At 50.7% G+C, this 5,909-nt stretch overlaps 1 long non-coding RNA gene across 1 annotated transcript; it reads left to right on the forward strand.

Moving 5' to 3' along the window:
• Window positions 1–687: 687 nt before the first annotated feature.
• LOC111735683 lies at window positions 688–5,904 on the forward strand. Its single transcript, XR_002778917.1, has 3 exons — window positions 688–780; window positions 1,780–1,937; window positions 5,772–5,904. It is a non-coding gene; the product is annotated as an uncharacterized LOC111735683 (long non-coding RNA).
• Window positions 5,905–5,909: the final 5 nt, after the last annotated feature.

Below are 5,909 nucleotides of genomic sequence, written 5' to 3' on the forward strand. Positions count from 1 at the left end.
ACTATGTTTACAGAAGCAGAAAACAGCTGATTAGAAATGTTGGCCAATGAAGAGGGAAATTCCTCTTCCATGGGTGTTTGTTTTATTCTTTCTTTATACCTTTGTGGGGATTCTCAAATTTTTATAATGCGCACGGATGAATTTTTAGTTCTATGATAGGTGCAGTATCTATCAATATACAAGGAACACCCCTGGATGTTATATATCACTCCGCCGTCATGAAGCATTCTTCTGTGCTTCCACTGGAGGGCGGCAGAAGCGCACGGAACACAAATAGTCTTGGGTCTGAAGTTGAACACTGCTGTTAAGAGCTCAGTGACCTTGACATGTCACTTACAGATACACATTAGTCATTAATTGTTGTTTTCTGATCAATGGACTATATACTCACTGCAGGAATTGATATATAGTTTGTCTCCCGAGACACACTACGCAGAAGCAACCAAGGTTGACAAAGTGGCATTGGTCTCCATGTTTAGCGATATGTGATGGATAAGGGAATCCACACATTTTAAAATTAAATGTGCCTCCTGTACAGTTGTTTTTTAACGTTCCCTTTCAACTCACGTCTCTGAAGCATTTTTCTATTTCTCTAATTTTTTTTAAATTTACGTTTCTAAATGCTTGCCTCGTGTACCAGCCCGTGGACGCTTTGTAACGTGCCCAACTGATGGAAATTCGCCATTTAGGCTGTTTTAGGTGGAGTTCCACGATCAAGAGTGTCCTCTGCATATCAAGTGAGAAGGTCACGCCCTTGATCATCCCTCAAGTCTGATCCAGGTGAGTGTTTTGTCAGCTCTGCTTCATATCTTTTCAAACCAGAAAAAGTGACAGGCCGGTTCCAAGGTGGCTCTATGGAATTAATTTCTCCCCTTCCTACCTCAATCCTCCTAATCTAAAGTTCCTTTCATTGTTCCAATCCCTGATCTCAGTCGTTACTTCAAAAGTTTGTTCCATGAACTCTATAGGAGCGTTTGAGTTTTGAAATTCTAACCATAAAGGTAGTTTCCAGTGCATATGTTTCTTTGCTTTTTCTTTATTTCAAGATTTGCCCGTGTTGATATAGACCTAGTTAATTATAACTACTCTGTAATGATTTATATATATAATTTAGTACCACACTCTGCTATTGCTAAGCATCTCAGATGGATTCTAACCACGGAGAATCAGAGCTTTGTAGTTGGGGCATGTCCCCTTCGGCTTGTCTAGGGCCTCAACCACCATTCTAATTTCTTGACTCCTGGACACATTAAAAAGTGCCCCTCCTCATAATTGACAGATTGCTCTTTTCTGTTTGTTGCTTTTTGGTAAAACAAACAAACGAATTTCACCAGTTGTTTTACTCCACAGTCACGATGCATTCTTCTGTGCTTCCACTGGAGGGCAGCAGAAGCACACCAAACGCAAATCCTCTTTGGTCTGCAGGTGAACACTGCTGCTAAGAGCTCAGTTCTTTTGCCATGTTCCTTACTGAAAAGATTCGTCATGACTTGTGCTTTTCCGATCCATTGACTATATACTCGCTGCAGGAATTGATATATAGGAGAAAACACAAGTCCCCTGGAGACACGCTCTGCCGATCCAAGCAAGGTTGAGAACTGGCGTTTATCTTCAGGTTTAGGCGTATGTGATGGATAGCGGCATGCACACATTTGGAAATGAAATGTGCCCCCTGCGCAATCGTTTTATCACCTGCCCTTTCAACTCAGATGTCTCTGGAGCCTTTTTCCGTTTCTCTAATGTTTTATTTTTTTTGTTTTTCATGTATGTTTTCGAAAGGTTGCCTCGTGTTCCAGCCGGTGGACGCATTGGAACGCGCCTAAGGCATTGCCACGTGGCCATTTAGGCTGTCTTCACTGGCTTTCCACGATCGAAAGTGTCCTGTGCATAAAAAGTGAGACGGTCACGCAAGTGGTCCTCCCTCAGATCTGATCCAGGTGAGTGTTTTTGCCATCGTTGCTTCGTAAGTTTTCAAGCCGGAAGAGGTGGCAGGCCGGTTGCAAGGTCTCTCTACGGAACGAACATCTCTCCTTTGATCCCTAACTCCCCATGACCTAAAGTTGGTTTTCAGGTTTCCTACCCTTGATCTCAGTCTTTCCTTCAGAAGGTGGTTCCATGGACACTATAGTCTTGCTCGAGTTTTGAAATTCTCCCCATCAAGGTAGTTTCCGGTGCATATGCTTTATTCGCTTTATTTCGATTTCTAGATTGACCCGTGTGGATATAGACCTAGTTAATTTTACATGCTCTGTTACGATTTCTTTCTACATGAAAATGATTCACACACTTGCTGTCGCTCAGCATTTCAGTTGGTTTGTCAACACCGAGAATCACGGGTCTTTTGTTGGGGCCTGTCCCCTTCGGCTTGTCTAGGGCCTCAGCCACCATTCGAATTTCTTGTCTCCTGGACTCGTTGGAAAGGATCCCTGCCCATAATTTCCACCTGCGTCTTCTCCTTCTGTCCTCCTCCTCGTCGTCGTCCTCCTCCTCCTCCTCCTCCTCCTTGAAAACAGACGAATGAACTTCACTAGTTGAGAATGCCCAAGAATGGTAATGAGGACGGTTCTGTCCTGCATTTGGGAAGGGGTTTGATGGTTCCCAGTTTCCGGTGACGAGGAGGGAGTCTGCCTGGTGCGAGTAGGTGTGAGCAGGGGAGCAGAGGACGCCGGGACGCCGAGAAGCCGCGGTCCCGGGCCGGTGGGAGGAGCTTCGTCCCCGTGCCAGCTGACCCGCCGACGGACCGCAGTGTGAGGGGCGCTCGGGCCAGGTCGCTCGGCCCAGAAGGGCTCCACTCGGAGTCGGAAAGAGCTGGCTTGCAATCGTGCCGCTGCGGCTTCCGAGTGCTGGGACCTGTGGCCAAATGGTACCTGCGGCTCGGCCTCAGATCCCTCGCTAAGAGCGGGATGAGCTGGCGGGGCTGTGGCGGAGTGAGATGAGGCGTGTGTGCTGGGGGCCGGTGCCGGCCCACGGGAAGATCTGGGTCCGTGGCGCCCGCTCACGGCTGTGATGAAAACGTGCACGGGGTGCGGGCCGCCTGGGGCCTGGCCCAGCGTCCGACCCTGAGCACGGGGAGCGGGGAGCGGGGAGCGGGGAGCGGGGAGCGGGGAGCCGGTGTTGGAGGAGCCGAGATGCCCGGGTCGGGGTGACCGGACCTCGGCGAAGGGGCGTCAGTGGCGAGCAGCGCCGGCGCAGACGGCGTGTCGGGGCCGCAGGCCGGCTGGCAGGAGCGCGCCGCGCGCGGATGGCTTGGCTGTGGTTTCCGCTAGAGGCGTGAGGATGCGTGGAGCACGGAGAGCGCGGTCGGCCTTCGCCAACGACCTCGTGTGTGTTTGGACTCTGAGAAAAATGGCCTCGTGCCGCTTCATCCGCGTCACCACGGTGACCAGCTGAACGGGATCCCTTTATTCGGTCACCCGTGTCCTGAAGCAGTGCCTGTCAGTGCGGATCTGGGCCCCAGTGGTCAGTGGGAGATGCCTGGGGACACTTGGGCTTGGCCCGAACACAGGGTGCTGCTGGCTTCTGATGGGCAGAGGCCGTTAACGGCAGCCGTTAACGGGGATGCCGTTAACGGCCTGCGCCGCGCGCCACAGCCCCGCACGGCGCGTCGACCGGGCCCGAGTGTCGCCGGCGTGAGGTCGAGTATCCCGGGATGGAAGAGTCGTTTCTCGCCAAACGACTGTGTGCCCGCCTCGGGAACGGGAGCAGGTCAGGGCGAGGACGACGCGGTCCCCGGCGTCCAGCGTCCAGTGTCGGGGGAAGCCAGTTGAGATGAGCCACCGGGTTCAGCTTGGTGATGGCCGTCCGGGGCAGATCTGGCTGGGGAAGTCGCATGGAGAGGGTCCCCGCTGGTTCGCGGGGGCCCCGAGGGGTCTCCGGGGAGAGGGCGTGTCCAGCCCATTGGGGAAAGGGCGGAACCGTTAGCCAGGGAAGGGGCGAGGGCAGCCAGCCCTGGGAAAGGTTTCTGGGCCTGGAAGCGGCTCAGGCCACGGCCCCGCCCCGTCGTCCACTTCCCCCGCCTCCAGGCCTCTTTAGGCCACACCCTCCGGCCGCCCATTGTTTGGCTCAGCTGTATGAAGTTTCCTTTCTGACGTGATCAGCATCCAGACCCTGAAGGGAACAGGTTAACAATTTTGTGTCCTATGGAACAGTGAGAAAGGCCTGCACGGCCAAAGGAAGACGAAACAAATCCAAACAAGAGCGCTGCCACCCAAGCCAAATCAAATCGAACCCAACCCAAAAGATGAGAAACAGAGGTAAAGGGTTAGAAAGTGATCATTGAGGCGCATATTGGCAACAGACACGAGAAAGGTCTCACGTACCCGATTCTGGCAGAGCGGAAAATCCAAATGCAAAAATTAAGAATCGAACGGTTAAACAGGCAATCGAAAATGAGGACGTCCACAGAGGGGTACGAGGAAACACACACGACTAGCAGACAGGAAGAAGATGTGGAACCTTACTCAGAATCAAAGAAATGCAAACCGAAACGGTCACGGCCGATCATTTTCTACCTTACAAGTTGCCCAGCGTGAAAAGAAAGTGATCGCTGACAGCCGCTAGTGTGCAGGATCGGATCGCGGATGGGAAACGTGTCCTCGTGCGTTGGTTGCCAAACATGAAGTGCTACAACTTTCCGAAGGACAAGTCGACACTATCTGCTAGATCTATACATCCTGCAGCCGCTGAGCAGAACGCTGTTTGGGATCTGCACGGTAGAAATATTCATCTAATTTCGCCAAGATATGGACTCAGATACAGATGCAGAGATATGTTACATCGTGTAGAACAGGTGTTCGTGGCAACATGTTTTTAGCATCGCCAAAGAAAAACGATAAAAAGAGAAAGAGGAAAGAGAAAAGAAACCGAGATCCACAAATCGGAGCCCAAACCTGAAGCGACCCAAGGATTTGAACGGGGTGAAATTACAAGCATTTTTTATCCATTGATCGATCGATCGATCGATCGATTGATTTCCTCATTCGTTCATTTCTTTATTTTTGTTTATCGATTTGTTCGTTTGTATGCCCAAGGAGCGTGGTGATAGGTGAAGTAAGCTCGAATCAAGTATGACAAGCACGTTCAGCGTTAGCACTCCAATAGCAGAAAGGGCGACTTGACTCGGAGAGAGCCCGTGCACCCTGCCCTTTCTAGGTCCCCTGCTCAGGATCTCGCAGTCCTGAGTCCCTGGGAAAGTGAGCTGCTGGGTCTTTTTTTATTCCTTTGTACCTTTGTGGGCTTTCTCAATTTTCTCTAATGGGCACGGATTAATTCTGAGTCCTAAGGTAGGTGCAGTATCTATCAATATTCAAGGAACAGCCCTGGATGTGATGTTTTACTCCACAGTCACGATGCATTCTTCTGTGCTTCCACTGGAGGGCAGCAGAAGCACACCAAACGCAAATCCTCTTTGGTCTGCAGGTGAACACTGCTGCTAAGAGCTCAGTTCTTTTGCCATGTTCCTTACTGAAAAGATTCGTCATGACTTGTGCTTTTCCGATCCATTGACTATATACTCGCTGCAGGAATTGATATATAGGAGAAAACACAAGTCCCCTGGGGACACGCTCTGCCGATCCAAGCAAGGTTGAGAACTGGCGTTTATCTTCAGGTTTAGGCGTATGTGATGGATAGAGGCATGCACACATTTGGAAATGAAATGTGCCCCCTGCGCAATCGTTTTATCACCTGCCCTTTCAACTCAGATGTCTCTGGAGCCTTTTTCCATTTCTCTAATTTTTTATTTTTTTGTTTTTGATGTATGTTTTCGAAAGGTTGCCTCGTGTTCCAGCCGGTGGACGCATTGGAACGCGCCTAAGGCATTGCCACGTGGCCATTTAGGCTGTCTTCACTGGCTTTCCACGATCGAAAGTGTCCTGTGCATAAAAAGTGAGACGGTCACGCAAGCGGTC

Source organism: Pteropus vampyrus, unplaced genomic scaffold (assembly GCF_000151845.1).
Source record: "Pteropus vampyrus isolate Shadow unplaced genomic scaffold, Pvam_2.0 Scaffold1000005251, whole genome shotgun sequence".
Taxonomy (NCBI): Eukaryota; Metazoa; Chordata; class Mammalia; order Chiroptera; family Pteropodidae; genus Pteropus; species Pteropus vampyrus.